Source organism: Gorilla gorilla, chromosome 7 (assembly GCF_029281585.2).
Source record: "Gorilla gorilla gorilla isolate KB3781 chromosome 7, NHGRI_mGorGor1-v2.1_pri, whole genome shotgun sequence".
Classification (NCBI taxonomy): Eukaryota; Metazoa; Chordata; class Mammalia; order Primates; family Hominidae; genus Gorilla; species Gorilla gorilla.
Window position 1 is genome coordinate 70,616,783 of NC_073231.2, and position 22,091 is coordinate 70,638,873.

General features: G+C 37.8%; 1 protein-coding gene across 6 annotated transcripts in view; it reads right to left on the reverse strand.

The window, feature by feature from the left end:
- SNTG1 (syntrophin gamma 1) overlaps nucleotides 1-22,091 on the reverse strand; it is an 880,400-nt gene that overhangs the window by 601,795 nt on the left and 256,514 nt on the right. For 4 of the 6 annotated variants that reach the window (XM_055349266.2, XM_019032961.4, XM_063709288.1 and 1 more), the window contains one exon: nucleotides 19,392-19,466. The exons of the other annotated variants lie outside the window; for them this stretch is intronic. The gene's annotated coding sequence lies outside the window, so the exon portion shown is untranslated. The remainder of the gene's footprint in view (nucleotides 1-19,391; nucleotides 19,467-22,091) is intronic. 6 annotated transcript variants of the gene reach the window in all.

Sequence of the window (22,091 nt, forward strand, 5' to 3'; positions counted from 1 at the left end):
GAAGCCTTCTCTGTAGCTTCTCTGACTCCATGAAGTCCAGTAAACATGGAAAGGTAAAAACAATATGGTGACATTTGGAAATCCTCTTTTGCTGTGCAAAAGCTCTTTAGTTTAATTAGGCCCCAGCTATTTTTCTTTGTTTTTATTACATTTGCTTTTGAGTTATTGACCATGAAATTCTCCCTTTTATTCTCCCATCATACATAGGCTAACTGAGACAATATACTGAGAGGACAAGTATTCAACGGTGATTGGTATCACCAGTCTCATCTCAAGAACACGTTCCTTGCATGGATACAGGGAGGGGAACAACACACACCGGGGCCTGTTGTGAGGTGAGAAGAAAGGGGAGGTAGAGCATTAGGACAAATACCTACTGCATGCAGGGCTTAAAACCTAGATGACGGGTTGACAGGTTCAGCAAATCAGCATGGCACGTGTATACCTATGCAACAAACCTGTATGTTCTGCATATGTATCCCAGAATTTAAAGTTTATTTTTTTAAAAAACAAGAACAGTTTCCCCTCATAATTCTGTATTAGAGGATTGTTTCTCAACATAAATTACAGCTGATTAACCAAAGATAGTGAGGCAAATTATTTGCCGAACTATTTCCAGTAGTGCTCTTGTGAATCAATGGAACACTACAGATTCACCTAGCATACTAGAGCATCCTATGCTGATAACCCAATATTTCAAAATTAGCAATGATTTGCCAAGCATTTTTCTCCTTTTGCCCTTCAATATTGCTTCTGATGAACCAAAAAAGGATAAAAAATCTGTTACAATAAAATCTTAGTTTTCTTACCATTACCAAATGGCTGTATGTAATGCTTATAGTGAGGACGGAGAGGCTTTTATCCCAGAAACACCACAGCATAATATAAATAACAAAGAAACAAAAACCCAGCCTAACATATTTGACATAAAAGTCTCATAAACTTTGGAGCTTTCAGAAGGCTGCGTAAGTATGATATATGGCAAGACTGATGAAAATAGAGAATTCTGAATGGTAAAATGTAAAAAGAAGACCAGTGAAAGAAAAAATAGCAAAGTGCTTATCCAGAAAATACTATAACCCAGCATAATTTATGGCAATGAAAGGCAAGCTGTTTGTAGCATAATCGCACCATTCTATCTAAACCCAATTTATTCTTATTGTCGTGTCATTCCACCTTGTTTCTTCATATGCTCTAGCTGTTTTGCTTCACCTACTGAAAGAGTGAACAGGTGGCTGCTTCCTCACAGAGAACCAGTTCCACTATCCACCCCCAAATGACCAAGCATGTCACCTCTGTGATGTGCGGAGGATCTTGCTGTTTGTCAACAGGAAGTAGTAAAATGGCTTTCAAAGGTTTTGCAAGTGTGTGCAAGAAGCTTTATTGAAACAATTTACCTCTAAAAGGCACTAGCAAACACTTAAAAAAAGAAAAAGAGAGTATTTTCTGTTAGTATACCTTTCTCAGGTTTTCAAGTAGAAAAGAACACCAGTGTGATTTATGGCATGCTAATTAGTTACGGCCAATTCATTACTTTTTTTTCTCAAAGAGAAATCATTTAAATCAACTGGAGCTATGCATTTCAAACTGATTGCAAAGTCATAACCTTACTGATGTTATCAATGTTATCAATAATAGACTTAAATTGGACACACTGAGTGAAAATAAATCTGAAATATAATCTTAAAAGCAGAAAATATGAAATATAAATATTACCACCTTTTGTTCTGACTGTTCTCCTCAATCCAGGGAGGTAATAACTATAAAAATATGGTTAACAGCTGCATTTTGCATGAAATATCATATTCTATGAAATATAATATTGTTCTAGAAAGAATCAGAAGCAGAATGCTGGACTTTCCCTGAGAAGACTCAGTTACAGTAGACTGTGAGCTCCTTAAAGGCTGAATTATACCGTATTCATCTTTGAATTCCAGTGCCTAGTAGAGAACCTAGTATATAGCAGGTATTCAGTACATACTTGTTTAATGGATTAATAAATGAATGAAAGCTACCAAATGACTCTTATGAGTAATCAACATTCAAACAGAAAATAGGGAATGTCTATAACACAAGCAATTGTCATCCCATTGTTCACAAAATAATCTTCACTCAAACGTGTTCTAGAGAAGAATTAACTTAGATCAGAATTTAACTTAGATTAGAATTTAGAATTGGGATTCAAAAAAGTTCAATTATTAGATGTGCTACTGAAATCAAGTTAAAATCCTATCTCTATTTTTATCGTTTTTTGAAAAACACTATATTTTATGGCTAAAATATTAAATATTTATACTAAAATGTTTATCTCTTCTGAAATGTATTAAATGTTCTGTTCTGCTGTGTAAATGCCGTGTAGCACCTAGACACAAGGAGGCTTGACACAGAGGTCTGTGTGGTCTTACAGCAGACTTGGTACCTGGAGTTTGAATGTTGTTAACTTTCCTTTTACACAGAGTATCCTTTACCCACAGAACAAATTCAGAAACAAAATAGAGAGTTATCAGGGACAAATCATATTACAGTCAACTTATAACTTGCTTTCTACCATAAATCATCCACTTCTTTCTCCATCTAGTGGTCTGCACAGTGTGGTCCCTGCAGCACCTGGGAACTTAGAATTGCAAATTCATAGGCTCCTTCCCACATCTACCGAATCAGAAACTCTGGGGTTAGGGCCTAGCAACCAGAGTTTTAACACGATATCCAGGTGATTCCATTGTATGCTCACTTTTGAGAACCACTGCTGAAAAAAAAATAAACAATGACATAGGATAACAATAAAAAGTACTGTATTTCTATCCCATTAATTTCGTCCTTAAATTCATAATATATCTGATGGCTTAATTATGTGTCTTAAAGTTTCCATGGCCCAGTGGCCTGGAGATTGTCAAAATATCCTTGTCTAGGTAAAGGATAAGTTGTTGTTTTTCCACCTTTGTGCTATTCCCGTGAGACCTCCATGGATTATGGAGGAAGTGTGTACCTCGTTAAGATATGCTTCTCTGGCCCATTTACATAGTGACTCAAAAGTTGCTAATGCTGGGTGAGGCCCAGAACACAAAAGGGCTCTGAACAGATCCAGGCTGCTATGCAATCTGCTCTGCCTCTTGGGTTTCATGATAGAGTACATCTCAGGGAACTTGAAATGTCAGTGGCAGAGAGGGTTGCTACAAGTGAGTCACAGTGCAGGCCTTTAGAATTTGGGATCAAGGTCTTACTATCCTCAGTGAACGTCTACGCTGCTTTTGAGAAACAGATTTTGGTCTGCTACAGGGACTTAATAGATAGTCCATTGTGAACTGTGTATTGTTTGCCCCCAAAAGTCACAGTTGGGTGTGCACTGCAGTACTCCATTATCAAATGGAAGTGGTGTTTACCAGAGTGGACTCAGGCACACCTTGAAGGAATAGGAAAGTTACATGAAGAGGTGTCCCAAATGTGCATGGCTCTTACTCTTGCTACACTGCTTTTTCTCTCTCAGCCTGTACCTGAACCCACACAAAAGTACCCTATGACTATCTGAGGGTGAAAAAACTCTTGTGTAGTTTAGAAATGATGTGCAGGTACTGTCTGAGATGGGCAGCTACAATACTGCAGCCCCACACCTACAGGGTCTTCCTGAAGACAATCGCAAAGGAAAATCCTCCCAGTGGGCAGAACGTGGATGAGTGCACCTGGTTGTTCATTTTGCCTGGAAGGAGAGACGGCTAAAGATGGGGGACTACAATTATTCATGAGCTGAAGCCAATGGCTTGCCTGTGTGGTTCACTATTTGAAGAAACGTGATTGGAATATTGGTGACAAGGAAGTCTAGGGAAGGAGCATGTGGGTAGACCTCACTGAATGGTCATAGATATAAAGATATTGGTGTTCTTTGTGAATGATTGTCAACAAGTGGATTCAGTAGACCAATATTTTAATGATGAAAATAGAATGGCCTGTTCTGTTGATGTCAGCCAGGCTCTTTCACCAGCCGTTACTATCTTATCCAAGTATTGGCTGGTGACAAAGTGGCAAAGGTGGCAGTGATGAAGAATATGTATGTGCTGGAAAACACTGTCTTCCACTCACCTTGCTGATTTGGATACAGTCCCTGCTAACATAGAACCACTTCCTGGGTGATCAGCCAGCTGCCTGGTTGTTTTCACTGGGCCACTTCCATCATGGAAGGGCAGAGCTTTGTTCATAGTGGAATACTTACTACAGGTATTGATTTACTTTCCCTGATTACAGTGCTTTTGCAAAATTACCATCCATGAACTAATAAAATGCCCTTTCAAATATCATGGCATTGTACTTAGTATTGTTTCTGACCATGCATCTCATCTCAGAGCAAAAGAAATGTGACCATTGGTTTATGCTCATGAAAACTCTAAAACAATAGCATCCTGAGTTTATATATGTATGGGTTTGTGCAGTTTGATACTGCTTATTTTTTTAATTCTATAAGCTATAAAATGGGCCCAAGCATATAATCTATTTAGCAAAGATACTGTAAAAGTTAAACAAAAATGTAAGTATAACATTTTCCTGTTTCAGCTTTCTGTGTATGGCTAGTCAGTTTTCCCAGCACCATTTCTTAAATAGGGAATCCTTTCCCCATAGCTCGTTTTTGTCAGGTTTGTCAAAGACCAGATTGTTGTCGATGTGTGGTGTTATTTCTGAGGTCTCTGTTCTGTTCCATTGGTCTATATGTCTGTTTTGGTACCAGTACCTTGCTGTTTTCGTTGCTGTAGCCTTGTAGCAGACTTTGAAGTCAGGTAGCAGGGTGCCTCCAGCTTTGTTCTTTTGACTTGGGATTGTCTTGGCTATATGATCTCTTTTTTGGTTCCATATGAAATTTAAAATAGTTTTTTTCTAATTCTGTGAAGAAAGTCAGTGGCAGTTTGACGGAAATAGCATTGAACCTATAAATTACTTTGGGCTGAAACTGGACCCCTTCCTTACACCTTATACAAAAATTAACTCAAGATGGATTAAAGACTTAAATGTAAAACCCCAAACCATAAAAAACCTAGAAGAAAACGTAGGCAATACCACTCAGGAAATAGGCATGGGCAAAGACTTCATGACAAAAATGCCAAAAGTAATTGCAACAAAAGCCAAAATTGACAAATGGGATATAATTAAAGAGCTTCTGCACAGCAAAAGAAACCAACATCAGAGTGAACAGGCAACCTACAGAATGGGAGAAAATCTTTGCAATCTACCCATCTGACAAAGGTCTAATATCCACAATCTACAAGGAACTTAAATTTACAAACAAAGCAAAACAAAACAAAAACAAAACAACCCCATCAAAAAGTGTTAAAAGGATATGAACAGACACTTCTCCAAAAAAAGACATTTATGCAGCCAACAAACATATGAAAAAAAGCTCATTATCACTGATCATTAGAGACATGTAAATCAAAACCATAATGAGATGCCATCTCACACCAGTCAGAATAGCAATTATTAAAAAGTCAAGAAACAATATTTGCTGTCGAGGCTGTGGAGAAATAGGAATGTTTTTACACTGTTGGTGTGAATGTAAATTAGTTCAACCATTGTGGAAGACAGTGTTCCTCAAGGACTTTGACTGATTTGAATTAAGGTGATTTCTAGAATAAGAAATACCCTTTGACCATAGGAAATCCCATTATTGAGTATATACCTAAAGGAATATAAATCATTCTACTATAAAGATACATGCACACATATATTTATTGCAGCACTATTTACAATAGCAAAGACATGGAGCCTACCTAAATGCCCATCAATGATATATTGAATAAAGAAAATGTGGCACATATACACCATGGAATACTATGCAGCCATAAAAAAGAATGAGATCATGTCCTTTGCAGGGACATGGAAGAAGCTGGCAGCCATCATCCTCAGCAAACTAACACAGGAACAGAAAACCAAACACTGCATGTTCTCACTCCTAAGTGGGAGTTCAACAATGAGAACACATGCACACAGGGAGAGGAGCAACACACACAGACCTGTCAGGGGGTGGGAGTCTAGGGTAGGGAGATCACTGGGGCAAATACTTAATGAATGCAGGGCTTAAAACCTAGATGACATGTTGATAGGTGCAGCAAACAAACCACCATGGCACATGTATACCTATGTAACAAACCTGCACTTTCTGCACATGTATCTTGGAAGTTAAAGTAAAATAAATAAATAAATAAATAAACAAATAAAATAAAAAACAATAGTTCTATATTATCTTCCATTGTATAATATAGAAAAAAATGAATTCATAGAAATATACATTAATAGATAAAAGTTTTATGAGGAAAAAGAAAAAAGAATATTTTCCACAATTATTAGCGAACTTTAAAGTAAATAAAGGTGTGATTTCTGTTAACCAATTAACATATATTATTTGCTTATATTGTCTGATAAATATGACCTTAAGCACTTTTCACATATACATTTATATTTATCATAGCAGTGTGGTCTATGTGGGAACTTACTCAGAGAGTTTAAGAAACTGTCAAATGAGTCACAACTAGTAAATGGCAGCATCAGGTTTTGACCTAAGCAGTATTTCTTTGGACAACTTTTAACACAACATGTATATTAGTCCATTATCACACTCACTGCTGTAAATAACTGCCTGAGACTGGATACCTTAAAAAGAAAAAAGGTTTAATCGACTCACAGTTCCATATGGCTGGGGAAGCCTCAGGAAACTTACAATCATGGCAGAAGGCACCTCTTCACAGGGCAGCAGGAAAGAGAATGAGTGCCAGCAGAGGTTATGACATATGCTTATAAAACCATCAGATCTCAAGAGACTCAGTCATTATCATGAGAGCAGAATGGGGAAACTGCCCCCTTGATTCAATTATCTTCACCTGGTCCTGCCCTTGACATGTGGGGATTACTACAATTCAAGGTGAGATTTGGGTGGGGACATAGACGCAAACCATATCAACCTGATTCTATTTTCTAAGCATATTATAAAACACTGTTACCTTGTGAAGACATTTGTCATCTTCAGAGGAATCAATGTCAGAAAGTGTAACCTTGAATAAGAAGAATCTCAAATTTTTCTTTGTTTTGTTAAAAAAGAACAATCATAATTTTATATTATAAAAATATTGAGAATCTTCACAGTAATAAATAATTGTCATTTACAAAGTCAATAATACTTAAATACCACAAAAAGGATATTTAGTACTGAACTAGGAACATTTTAATTTTCTTTCCTCAAAAATATACCAATCCTTATGTTTTTACATTTGGGGCACTAATATGTATTGTTTAACCATTAAAAAGGAATCTGAATGACGGAGATATTTCAAATCAGTGGTAAACTCACTGGGACACATATTAAATTTCCCTTGGCTCGTTTGATAAGAATGGTTTCAGTGTAATGCTGAGTTAAAACCTATTTGTAATAGTTTCAAAGGTGACTAAAATGTGAAGATTTGAAAACATACCATAATGACAACCACTTAGAAGAGATTGAGATTGCAGGAAACAGACATTTCAGGCTGAAGCTACCAAAATAAGTGGAGTTAAAGGAGGAATTTTATTTTTAATTTTAAGATGTAGGCCGGGCACGGTGGCTCACGCCTGTAATCCCAGCACTTTGGGAGGCCAAGGGGGGCAGATCATGAGGTCAGGAGTTGGAGACCAGCCTGACCAACATGGCGAAACCGTCTCTCTACTAAAAATACAAAAACTAGCCAGGTGTGGTGGTGGGCACCTGTAATCCCAGCTATTCAGGAGGCTGAGGCAGGAGAATTGCTTGAATCTGGGCAGCGGAGGTTGCAGTGAGCCGCGATCACACCACTGCAGTCCAGCCTGGGCGACAGAGCAAGACTCCATCTCAAAAAAAAAAAAAAAAAAAAGATGTAACCATATTTGTATTCTAATGGAAATAGACAAATAGAGCAGAGAGAGACAAACTGTTGATACTTGAATAAGTAAGATACAATTTCAGAAGCAGAGTCCTTAAGCGGGTGGAAAAAAAATGGAATCCAATGTAAAAGTGAAGGATTTTTGGCTAAGATGGGAGCATATACATTTCCTTCATAGTAAGAAGGGATACGGGAATAAATGCAGCTAGTTTGGTAGATTTTCTTAATAGATAAGTAATTTTTTTCTTAATGCTGCTATAGTAGTAAAGTTAAGGCAAGGTTATTAAATACAGCGATAAAAGACATTTGCTGAAAGTTTGGAGAGAAAATAGATATAAATAGCAAATTCAGACAAATGATGACTCATAAGTAAGAGTCATGACTGGGCTGAGGTTTGGGGGTCACAAGTTGAAGGCGAACTCATCAGCATAGTTGTATGTTTTCTTTGAGTCATATTTTGCTACTTGGGGAAGCAGATAGAAATTTAGTTTAATTATGGTTAAGATTTTTCCAGATGTGCTGTGGGAAGGAGAGAAAGGCAAAAACGCTGGGAAGGTATGTAAATGGTGATTATACTGATGTATTATGGAATCTAAGTTGTATAAGGATGGAATGAAGCCATAACGTGCTATGGGCACTTGAAGGTAAAGGGTTGAGCACTGGAAGTCTTCAGTTTAGTCTGGAATAGGATAACTAACGTAAGTGGGCTGAAAAAATGGGATATAGAGTTATAAAACGGAGACTCTGGAGACGGTACAGTCACAGGCAGTCATACAGTTTAGGGAATGGGCACCTGCAGACAAATGCACAAATAGCTGAGAGGGAAGCAGCATAGCACTGAAAGCCAGGGTGTGGAATTAATCTTCTGTGTGAATGCGGAAGCATAAGACTTACAGAAATAGCGCAGAGAAACACTGTTAGTCAAACACTAAAACCTTGAGTAAATGAGCAAGAGTGACCAGGTTGATGTCATCAGTATGAAAATAAGCAATGCATTCTGATGAAATGCCTAGCAAAGGAGCAGTGGTTTATAAGAAAGTGGAGATCAGGAAAAGCAAGGAGGAGCAAGGTAAGAGAATGGGTCAGATTAGGCATTACAGTCAGTTGGGGCAAACCGTGAGAGGATGTAATGTTAAGTTGGCCACCACTTGGTATGCGGCATCAGTGACATCATCTTGGGATGGTGTCTCTGAGGATAAAGGGGAGAATAATACATTTATTGGCTCTAGTCTCCAGGTTGTCAGAGATTTGCCTCATGGACAATTAATTCCATAGCATTTGTTGGTGCCTTATCTCAATAGGAAATTTCCAGGCAGAAGAAAAAAGAGGAGTGATACCGGATGCAGGTTTAAGATGAAGAGCTGGTCACTTGTGCTTGCATAAATTTTTTTCAAACTCCCGAAGCTTGACCACTGCAGTAGTGGCTGAAGCTGGAAGAAGTGACCAAAAAAGATGAAATTAAGAGAATCTGAAGTAGCTTCTAAGAGATGTCTGGTGTACACACACATGCACACAAGAAACGCGCACGTGCCAAATCACATTTTTTCTTGAAAAAATGCTTCCTGTTACAAATAGGGCTACTTTTATAACTAATATATTAGGATCTCTGTACTCATAAACATAAAATATATTTTATTTAGTAACATGCATCTTGTACCTATTTATCTCTTTCAGCTTATTAATTACATGTTACTCAACTAAAGATTTATTTCTTACAGTGTTTATACCCTGCAATATAAAAATGGTTTAATGTCATGTCATAAAAATATTTGGATTAGTTGACAAAAACCTGAAGAGACAGTTGTTTATCTGCCATTATCTCACCACCTAACTTTGGAGTAGTGCAATCGGCAATAAAAGAACCCGCCATATCTATATCAAAGCTGAATGGTGCATTCTCATTTTTAAAAAGGCATAAACTTGACTGGTGTTATTATTATATATGTGTTATTCTTTGCCTCTTCAACCCATAGGCATTTAGACTGGGGTGCTCATGCTGCAAATGACACTCTTCTAAAATAGATCTTCATATTGATCTTGCTTTAGAAAATAATATTATATTCTTAATATGATATCACCACTTTCTCCATTGAATTCATACATTATATACTGTAACAAAGAAGTGTAGAATAATTTTGAAAATCTGGCTTGGTTTTTAACTAGCAGAATAATTATTGTATTCTGTCACAACATTTATTTCAAGGGAACTGTTTCTTTGCTTGGTCAATTGGCCCTTCTTGCACTATTGATTTTCTTTCATACTGGAGGAAAATCAATGCTTTCCTTCTTATTTTTTCTACATATTAAGAAATAATATGCAGCAAAGCCCAAATTGAACTTTTTAAAGAATAAAAGATAATATCACATTTCAAAAGCATATAACTTTGTACATGTTACTATCCATCACTGAGAAATGTTAACAGATTAAATTTTGCTTCATTTTCTCATCATTTTTCTATGCATACTAGCAATTACACAGTTAAAAATAAAAATGAAATCCCTTAAATATTATCACAGTATCCATTATACTAGTGTTATTTTCTTCCTTAAATACTCAAAATAACTTGTTGAAAACATAAATATTGTAAGTACCAGTTAAACCCAATTAAATTTATAAAATGAGAATGTATAGCCCAGAAATAGCACCTGAAAAACTCTGCTGACTGCCCTTCCCCACCTATTCATGGAGGTAGGACTGATGCACGTGCTAACCAAATGGTTATTTTTGGAGAATAAGTTTTTGGAAAGGCAAGAAGCCTGAAATTATATTAAAGCAATTAATAAAACTACAGTCAAGTTTATGATAAACTCCATTAGGAAAATAAAAACAAAGATCAAGTCCAAATATCCAGATGCAGGATCTGAGACACACAAGGTACAAAGAAATGAGTTTTAAGGATGGGGCATGTGTAAAAGCATAGGACATGAGTCAGATTAAGTTAACTAAAAGTGAGGTCCAGAGCAATCACCACCAACAATGCTGGCCTGGAGAGCACAGTTCAGACAGGGCTGTGTGAAGTGACTAGGAGGGAGAAGTACTCTTGGCAATGGAGTAATGCAAGACTTCTCTTCAAGAGTTCACAGGCCGGGCGCAGTGGCTCACACCTGTAATCCTACCACTTAGGGAGGCTGAAACAGGCAGATCACCTGAGGCCAGGAGTTCGAGACCAGACTGGCCAACATGGTGAAACCCCATCTCTACTAAAAATACAAAATAATTTAGCCAGGCATGGTGGCATGCATCTGTTAGCCCAGCTACTTGGGAGGCTGAGGCCGGAGAGTCACTTGAACCTGGGAGGTGGAGGTTGCAGTGAGCCGAGCTTGTGCCATTGCACTCCAGCTTGGGCAACAAGAGCAAAACTCTGTTTAAAAAAAAAAAAAAAAACTTCCCAATCTGGTGGGAAACGCAAACAAAATTAATCTAAAATGCTATTATATAGAAAGATAGAAAAGGAATAATTAGGATGGGCCACCTAAAAAAAATGTGTTGAAGGTGGTGGGATTTATGTTTGGGTTTTGTATAATAGGAAGTCTGTTTTCTCCCATTTTCTCTTGCATTTCTTTTCATTGAGGTAAAATTCACATAGAATAAAATTGATTAAAGTATATAACTCAGTGGCATTTAGTACATTCACAACATTGTGCAAATATTACTTCTATCTAGTTTCAAGACTTTTTATTGCTTTCTTTTTTGTATGTATGGTAAGCACACCTAAAGTCTACTCTCTTCAGAAATTTCCAGTATACAGAACAGTATTATGAACTAGAGTCCTCATGCTGTACCATAGATCTCTAGACTAATTCATCCTATATAACTTCAAGTTTGTACTCTTTGATTCCCATCTCTTTATTTCCACACCCTCTCCTCCCAAGCAACTACCATTGCACTCTGTGTTTATGTGTATTTGACTTAAGATTCCACATATAAGTGAAATAATACAGTATCTGTCTTACTGTTTATGGCTTATTTCACTTAGTGTAATATCCTCCAGGCTCAACAATGTTGTTGCAAATGTCAGCATGTCCTTTTTTAAGACTGAATAGTATTATATTATGTACATATAACATAATTTATTTATCCATTCATCCATCTCTGAACAGTTAGGGTTGTTTTAATATCTTGGCTATTGTGAATAATGCTACAATGAAAAGACATATGCAGATATTTCTACCAGATGCTGATTTCACCTTCTTTGGGTATATAACCAGCAGTAGGGTAGCTGGATCATACAGTAGTTCTATTTTTAATTTTTTGAGAAAACTCCATGCAGTTTTTTCACAATAGCTGTTCCAATTTACATTCTCAGCAGCAGTGCACAAGGGTTTCCTTCCCTCCACACCCTTGCTGACACCTCTTATCTCTTGTCATTTTTATTATAGCCATCTTAACAGATGTAAAGTGATATCTTACTGTGATTTTGATTTGCATTTTCCTGATAATTAGTGATGTTGAATGCCTTTGCATATGTTTGGCTATTTGTATGTCTTTCTTCGAAAAACGTCTATTCATATATTTTGCCCTTTTTTAATTAGATTACTTTTTTCCTTTCAAGTTGTAGGAACTGCTTATGTATTTTGCATATTAATTTCTTATCAGACATATAGCTTGCAAATATTCTCTCCCAGTCCATAGATTACCTTTTTATTGTGTTGATTATTTCCTTTTCCGTGCAAATGTTTTTTAGTTTAATAACTAATGTTTATGGATTGAAAGTTTTAATATTTTTAAAATGTCAAATACTGCCTAAAGCTATATACAGATTGAATGCAATCTCAGTCAAAATTTCAATGGCATTTTCACAGGAACAGAAAAACATTCTAAAGTTATATGGAACCATGAAAGACTCAAATAACCAATGAGATCTTGAAAGCTGAAAACAGAGTTTGGGGTATCATATTTCCTGATTTCAAATTACATGACAAAGCTACAGTAGTAAGAACAATATGGTACTGGCATAAAAACAGACACATAGACCAATGGAACAGAGTAGACAGCCCAAAAATCAACCGAAGCATACATGGTCAACTAATTTTGGGAAGGCCACCAAGAAGATACAATGACATTAGGATAACTGGGAATCAGTACTCAAAAGAGTGAAACTGGACTCTTATACAACACATAAAAATCAATTCAAAATAAATTGATGATTTCAACATGAGATCTGAAGCAGTAAAATTTGTAGAAGAAAACATGGGGAAAACCTTCTTGATATTGGTCTTAGCAATAATTATTTTGAATATGACATTGAAAGCTCAGGCAGCAAAAGTAAAAATAAGCAAGCATGACTACATCAAAATAGGAAACGTTTTAGTAAGGGAAAGTGTCTTTTTGGCAGAGTGTCACACAGAGATAACATCAGGGAGAAAGATGAGATTATAGGATGAGGCAAATATATATCTCGACATGATAAAGAACAAAAATAACGAACAGAACATGCATAAGAAGGCTGATAGAGCTGATGGTTATAGAATTCATGGACACCTGGAAGTTCAAGAAGAAAGAAATGGACAACTATAGGTTTGATTTTGCAGATAAATAGAGGAAGATATTGACTAATTAATACTGGGACCTGAGGAAGAGGCTTCATATTGTATCTTCTCTTTATAATTCATTTGTATTAATTAGTATTGTCTATAATGGCCTTTCCCAATTTGTTAATTTCAAAACTAACGTGTTAGATAACCTCCAACAATTTCCTAAACTATCCCTGTGTGTGTGTGTGTGTGCACGTGTGTGTGAAGAGAGAGACAGACAGTGACAGAAAAAAAAAAAAAGAGAGAGGAGGAAGAGACCAGAAGAAGAAAAAGAGGAATGGAAAGAGGGAGAGGTAGAGGAAGGAGAAGACAGCAGTGGCAAAAAAAGAGAATGCCAAATGGTTTTGCCACATTGGAAAACAGCTTTGCAATTCCCTACAGAGCTTACCACTTGATGCAGCAGTTATGCTACTAAGCATTACCAATGGATTTGAAAGCTTATGTAAGGTCTGAATATTTTTATTGCAGCTGTATTTGTAACTGCCTTCAGAAGATGAATGAATAAATAAATCGGAGTATACCACAGAATGCCATATTTTCAGGAAAAAAATCAGCTATCAAACCTCCAAGAGACATAGATGCATCTAAAATGCGTTTTGTTAAGTGAAGGAAGCCATTCTGAAAGGCTGTCTACTGTAGGATTCCAATTATGTGACAATTGAGAAAACGCAAAACGGTAGAGACAGTGAAAAGATCAGTGGTTTCCAGGGGTTCAGGAATGAGGAGAGTTAAATAAGAGAAGCGTAGGGGATATTTTTGGGTGGTGAAACTCCTCTGTGTGACACTGTAATGACGGTTCCATGATATGCATTTGTCAAGACCCATTGAACACTGCAACACAAAGCACTCGTTTGAATGTAGGCAAATTAAAACAAACAAGTGTTAAAGAGGTCAAAGCGTTTAATTAAGTGTGGGGCTGTGTATGCAGGGGCCTTATAAGGCTAAGTAAGTCTTTGTTTCCTTGAAGCCAGCCCACTCCTGTTTCACTTGTCAACGTTTGCCTCTTAACATTTGCCTCTGTGCTTTTTGCTGGCTGTAACTAGCCTCTCTGAGCAAACCAGTGTCTCTGTGTGTCCCACGGGGTTGGAGCAGACACTGTACAGCTGTGACTCCTCCTCTGTGGGAATAGTTGAGGTTGAAGTGAAGATTGGCTTTTGCATCCAGGACAGAGGAAGGCAAGAAGGGATGTTTGGGAATGAGGCACTGACTGCAGCTGACGCAAGGTAACCACGGGGTAGTGAGAGCCATCACTAGGGGTAATCCAGCCTGAAGGCAAGGAAGACCCCTGAAATTTGGAAAGAAGGCAGGACTGAGCAGATGTGGAAAGTCATATGAACAAGAGGGCCCCACACTCTCAGGGAGACACTACCTCTCTCCACCATTTCAGCTGCCATGCTCCAGAGTTTCTGTAATTCTGTTCTGCAGCTTTGATACTATAAGCAGCATTTAACACAAGATTTATGAGAATAATTTTTAAGACTTTTTTGCTTTTCCCTGTATTACCAAAGTTGTCTGATGGTGACCTAAAGATTTTCTTGTGACTCTACTTCACAGACAAACACAAATACAGGCACACACTTTTAGTCCTGAGAGGCTGCCATTGGCCTTTACCTGCACGGCACAGTCCCACCTTCTCTTGACTGAACAGGGGGAGATGGAATCACCAAGACTAAAGCAGCCTAGATTAATCTGCCCATGAGGGAAAGCAATACCAAGAACTTGAGAACTTCCAGAAGTCCCTTCATACCTACTAGGGTAGACAATACGAACAATAAAAGGGACTACTTTTAAGTGTAGCTAGACTTTTCTCAACTAAGAGAGTCTTTGAAATGAACAAAATGGAGCTACAGAAATGTCCCCTTCAGTTGATCAATTTTTCTGAAATGTTCATTTGGACCTTATACATTGTGGTACACCAGTTAATCCTGAGATCACAAGGAGAAACTACCATTTCTTCCCTGTCATATAACTTTCCTGGAAACATAAAACAAGCAAACAAATGCAAGTCACTCTTTTTTTTCCAGTCTAGTGGAACCTCACTGCTATTAGTGCCCTAGCTGAGGACTTTACCTGCCTTCCCTACATGAAGCTTTTGCAGTCAGATCCAGGAAACAAGAGAAATAGGCAGTGGGTCCCAAGTCAGAATGAATTCAGAAAGTTGCCCAGGATATGAAGTCAGTACTGGGCTGAATGCTAAGCTTGCTTGCATTTAATCAATTTGTCATTTTATCTGTGACAGACAACACTAGAAATAGAGATGATTTCCAGGTGAAGCCAATGATTCTTCAATCACAAATCTGTCTGAGAGTACTGGGAACTTGAACAATGATTCTGGTGGCACATGAGGCAATAGAAGTTGCGTCCTGTCAGCAGCTGCAACTTGTGACACAGAGAGGGGCAGGCCACAGCAGAAGGACCAATTGCAGTCAAGAGCAGAGGCCTCAGACATCCCCAAAGCACACAGAAGCAGCAATAGCAAAAAAAAAAAAAAAAAAAAAAAAAAACTATGTATTAAAATGTTAAGTGTTTTATTATAAGACTCTTGTTTCAGTAATTTAAAAATGCCCAGGAATCCTGGGGCCGCCTCTAGCCAGGCAGAGAGGGCAGCAAGCACAAAGGGGCAGGTACCCAGTTGTGACAGCTGAGGACACCCAGGCTCTCAGGGTTCCTCATGCTCCTAGGGCTATTTTCAATTCCAATGTGAAGCCAGCCTAGCTTTAAATGTGGGCAAATATGAGCATGAATTAAACATGAAGAGGCAAAGAGATATATTTAAGAAGAAAGAGGACAGCTTGAAATGCATCCAGCCATATTTTTAAAAAAATAACAAAATATTAACTACTTTTCAGGATTGTCAGAAGAAGGTGGCTTGAGGATGAGAATAGCCACCCTCAAGTGAATTTCCATTATTTTCCTTACAACTGCCTTTCTCCATTTCTTCATGTATAACCTGTACTCTTATTGGGCTTTAGTCAGGATTTACTGTGCATGATACTTTGAAACCTTTGCACAATGGTAGTGTGAAAGCATGCAGAGCAGCCCCTGACACTGGGAAATTCTAAGAAGGGAATAAATGACCCTCTCTTGCACAGCAACAGCTTAGCCACTGATGGCTAGCCCAGAATAATTCTGGAAGTTTCAGCTTCCATCCTTTGCTCTCTGTGCCCTTCAATTGATTCTTCCACAAGTGCTTCCAAATTAAGGATTGAGAAACCAAGGAATCACAGGAGAAATATGAATATCCATTTAGTCTGGAGGTTTGGGGAATGGGAATGGATTTAGAAGAAATGAAGGCAGTGACAGATCAGCCAAGTTCTAGATCACTCGCTGCTGCTTCGGTGTGGTGATTCCTCAGGGATCTAGAACTAGAAATACCATTTGACCCAGCCATCCCATTACTGGGTATATACCCAAAGGATTATAAATCATGCTGCTATAAAGACACATGCACACGTATGTTTATTGCGGCACTATTCACGATAGCAAAGACTTGGAACCAACCCAACTGTCCAACAATGATAGAGTGGATTAAGAAAATGTGGCAAATATACACCATGGAATACTATGCAGCCATAAAAAATGATTAGTTCATGTCCTTTGTAGGGACATGGATGAAGATGGAAACCATCATTCTCAGCAAACTATCACAAGGACAAAAAAACCAAACACCGCATGTTCTCACTCATAGGTGGAAACTGAACAATGAGAACACATGGACACAGGAAGGGGAACATCACACACCAGGGACTGTTGTGGGGTGGGGGGAGGGGGAGGGATAGCATTAGGAGATATACCTAATGCTAAATGATGAGTTAATGGGTGCAGCACACCAACATGGCACATGTATACATATGTAAGAAACCTGCACGTTGTGCACATGTACCCTAAAACTTAAAGTATAAAAATAAAAAAATTTAAAAAATGCTTCTTTTTTCCTCTTTTATCTGTTGGACTCTCCTATGAGATTTTATTTGAAGTACATATTTAACTATGAAAAAAGGTCTAGCAATGAAAAATAACTTGAAGACATTGGGTATATAATGGCATTTATAATGCATTAGAAAGGGTTATTTTTGCTTTGGGGAAAATGTGCTTTGGAAATTTCTGAGTTTACATGAATGATGAAAATACACTGTTTAATTTGAAGGTAACTGTTTAACGCTTTTACACTGTTGGTGGAAGTGTAAATTAGTTCAACCATTGTGGAAGACAGTGTGGTGATTCCTCAAGGATCTAGAACCAGAAATACCATTTGACCCAGCAATCCCATTACTGGGTATATACCCAAAGGATTAGGAATCATTCTGCTATAAAGACACATGCCCACGTATGTCTACTGCAGCACTATTCACAATAGCAAAGACTTGGAACCATCCCAAATATCTATCAATGGTAGACTGCATAAAGAAAATGTGGTACATGTACATCATGGAATACTATGCAGGCATAAAAAAAGAATGAGTTCATGTCCTTTGCAGGGACGTGGATGAAGCTGGAAGCCATCATTCTCAACATACTAATACAAGAACAGAAAACCAAACACCGCCTGTTCTCCTGTGTAAGTGGGAGCTCAATAACAAGAACACATGGACACAGGGAGGGGAACATCACACACCAGGGCCTGTTGGGAGTTGGGGCCAAGGGGACAGAGAGCATTAGGACAAATATCTACTGCATGCAGGGCTTAAAACCTAGACGATGGGTTGATAGGTGCAGCAAACCACCATGGCACATGTATACCTATGTAACAAACCTGCATGTTCTGCACATGTATCCCAGAACTAAAAGTAAAATTTTTTAAAAAGATAATTGTTTAAAAAATCTACCTGAATAATTTAAGGATCAGATTGGGTGAGGGAAATCAATCTATTAGCAACCCATCCATGACAAGAAACAGCACAATGTGGCTTCCATGTCTAACAGAATAGGTAGCAAACAGGACAACTTTGAGGCCTAATTGCTTAATCCTCAGTGCCTCAGAACTTGCCATAGTCCTTGAAAACCCAGCCTAGAAATCTCTTTAATAGGCAATCTGCATGGCTACATAAAGTTATAAAGTTCCATGGTTTTTATAACACATGATACACTCAAAGATTCTTGCCACTTCTACACTACATTTAAGTATAATTGAGTACATAAACGTGCACACAGTATACTTTTCAGTACTGGCACTCATGGAAACGCAACATATATCAGTGAGTTTGATGAATCTTACTAAAGCCATACTACAAGTCCTTGGACTGTAAGGACATAAGCTATCAAAAATACTGTGACAGCTTATTATAAAAATAGATTTAGTGACTTCAATCCTAACCTTTTCTAGCCAGGTTCACCTCCTTCCAACAAAGAGTGTATGATTCCTTCCTAAAGTAACACCTATTCTACTACAAGGTCATTGATCCACCTGCATCACCCATGCTGACTCACACTCCCTTCCTGAAGGAATTTGATTCATTGTACTAATTTCACCTCATTCACTCCTTCCTCTGAACAAACAAAAGAGAACTTGACAGTTCATAGTCACTCTGCCAAGCACCGCAACCCCCTCCCCATTGTTGAGTGTCTGCCCTTCTCAGAAAATCGCAGCTCACTGAAATGTGTAACTCCAGTTACCATCCTCATGAGGAGACAGAGATCCCTCACCTAATAAAGGGCGTTTTTGAAAAACTAAATGATTTTTCTCATTCCTATAAATAGTGCTTATTAAAGAAACAACACAAATTCAACATAGCTGTTTAAATAAACATTGTGGAAAGACATATCCAAATGCTGTGTCACTACAACTGAACATGGAGATACGTTCTGAATATTTCTACTCCTTCCCTAACAAGAGGTTTTTTTTTTTTTGTCATTTTTCAAGAACAGAGAAAGAGGCTTCAAAAAGATTAATATCAAAGAAAACAATTGTCTCTTAGAAGTGTAGACAAATACAGTTGATTTTTTCCACTAATTTACGCATGATACGTTATTGCAAAGTAATGGTCTTACTTGAATTTAGGTACAGCAATATTTTTCTTTTGCTGGGGTCACTTCTCGGGCAATCTCAACATTCTGGAGAGCAGTCTAGATGCAGAAATAAAAAAAAATAAGTCCTATGAGCATTCAGAAATAGAAGTGATGAAATCTACACACTGAAATGTATCTACTTTACCCATGAGGAAGACAAGACTGCTATTTACACTCAAATCATACACAATTTTCCACACTTTCTTGTCAATTTCTAGGAATAGCTCAAATCCCTGTAAATTATCTAGAGAGCAAATGAGGTAATATTTTCCAAATGACTAATGCCACAAGATTAAGTTCTGTAGAACACACTTTGGGGAAATTGACTTCAAAAGGAGTACTGGAGGATATTTCATTTGCCAGTAGGTAGCACTTGGATCTAAATTTAGAATCAGACTCCAAGTTTAAATTAGTGATAATATTTAAAAGCATTCATCGTGAGGAATAGTCTATTGGTTTAATGCCAAGAAGTGATTACTTTTTTATGAGACTTAGCTATTAACTCAGTTTTATGGTGGGGGGGGGGGGCAGGCTGACCCCTTAAAACATACTGTAATTGAAGACTTGAGCAACAGATTGCTAATTTTAGAGGCTAGAGTGGTGCTTTTGCCTTTGTCATTTAGTTTTTAATGATCCCGTTTATGTTACTTGGCCCCTCATGAACTCAACTGTAGTTTTGAAAATACTGTACTTTAACCAATGATAGGCAGGTGAGATGCCTATATTTAATAGAGCAGTGGTTATCAGAAGTCTCAAGGGGATGAAGCTGGCTCCATAAGCATTGCTTCTGTAGCTTATTGAAAATAATATTTGTAACTGAGGAGATAGAGTTCAATTCTGAATCTGAATCAGATTCATATAGAGGCCTATAAATATGCATTTTTAAGAAGCTCCCTCAAAATCTGAAGCACAGCTAAGTTGAGAACCCTTAACCAGAATAAAGCTTGTGAGATGTGCTAGGAATAATTCTTGGATGGTGTGATGGTTAACATTCAGTGTCAACTTAATTGGATTGAAGGATGCAAAGTATTGAACCTGGGTGTGTCTGTGAGAGTGTTGCCAAAGTAGATTAACATTTGAGTCAGTGGGCTGGGGAAGGCAGACCCACCCTTAATCTGGATGGGCACAACCTAATCAGCTGCCAGCTTTGCCAGGATATAAAGCAGGCAGAAAACCATGAAAAGACTAGACTGGCTTAGCGTCCCAGCCTACATATTTCTCTTGTGCTGGGTGCTTCCTGCCCTTGAACATCAGACTCCAAGTTCTTCAGTTTTGGGACTCAAACTGGTTTCCTTGCTCCTCAGTTGGCAGGCAGCCTATTGTGGGACACTGTGATTGTATGAGTTAATACTACTTAATAAACTCCCATTATATATATGTAAAAGGAAATATATATATATATATATATATATATATATATATATATATATATTTCCTATTAGTCCTGTCCCTCTAGAGAACCCTGACTAATACAGATGGCCCCCAGATTCTTGCCCCTGAAATGCCTCTTGGCTATGGACTGGACTTGTGGCAGTTGTGGATTTCACTCCTGTTCTAAGATTCCATCAGATGACAAAGGTGGAAGGATTTTGTAGCTGTCATCTCCCAAATCAGTCAATTTTGAATTAATCAGTTTGAAGGAGATTAACTGGGTGGCCATACTTGATCAGGTGGGAGCTCCTACAAAGGGTCAGAGGATCAAGCTGGGACAGATCCTCCTGCGCCTTTGGAAGAGGGAAGCTGCCCTGTGGAGATGGTTGCATGCCCAAGTCCTCCAGGAGGTGGCCATTAGGAACCCAGAGCAGCCCTTGGCCAGCATGTGGCAAGAATGTGGGGACCTCAGTCCTAGAAATGCAAAGAACTGGATTTTGCCACAAACCTAAACAAGCTTGGTAGAACCCCCGAGTTCCAGATGCAAACACAGCCTGGATGACACTACAATTGTAGCATTGAGAGACTGTGCATAGAATCAATCTGGATATGTCATGCCTGCACTTCTGACTATGGAAACTACGAGGAAACAAAAGAGTACTATTTTAAATGACTAAGTTTGCTACATGTTTTTAGATAACCAATACACGAGATAAATCTTATGCCTCACTCTATTATTACTGTATCCCCACATATGTCATACATGTGATTCCAGATTTTTTTTAAATTTACATGATAAGGAGTTCAGAATTAGATGTTGTGTCAAAATAATGTTAATTGCACTGAAATCATTATCATATCTTTTAAGGTTTTTCGCAGGTTGTTTCCTTAGTTATTTGATGTGAAATAATTTTAGACTAATCTGATTTTCTCCATTTATTTGTTATTTTATATAGATGTATTTCTGGGTTTTATTTATGAAATAATAAATATACATTAAGCCTCTTGAATTAAAAAAAATGTAACCTTGTTCCAAAGGACCTATGTTGAGGTGTGAAAGTAGGAACATTACTTAAAGAACAACATGCTATCGTCACTGAGGCTGGTCCACTCCTGGTCTCTATAGCCACAGAGGTGAGCGGATACTAGAACTAGAACACAATGTCCAAAGCACCACTCTCACAGCCCCAGGTGCAAATATGAAGAGCAAAAAGGGAAAGGAAGTTCAATGGCTAGATGAGTCTTCTGTTTACATATTTACCACCCTCATTTCCACGATTACCCATTTATTTTTACTTCATTATTATTATT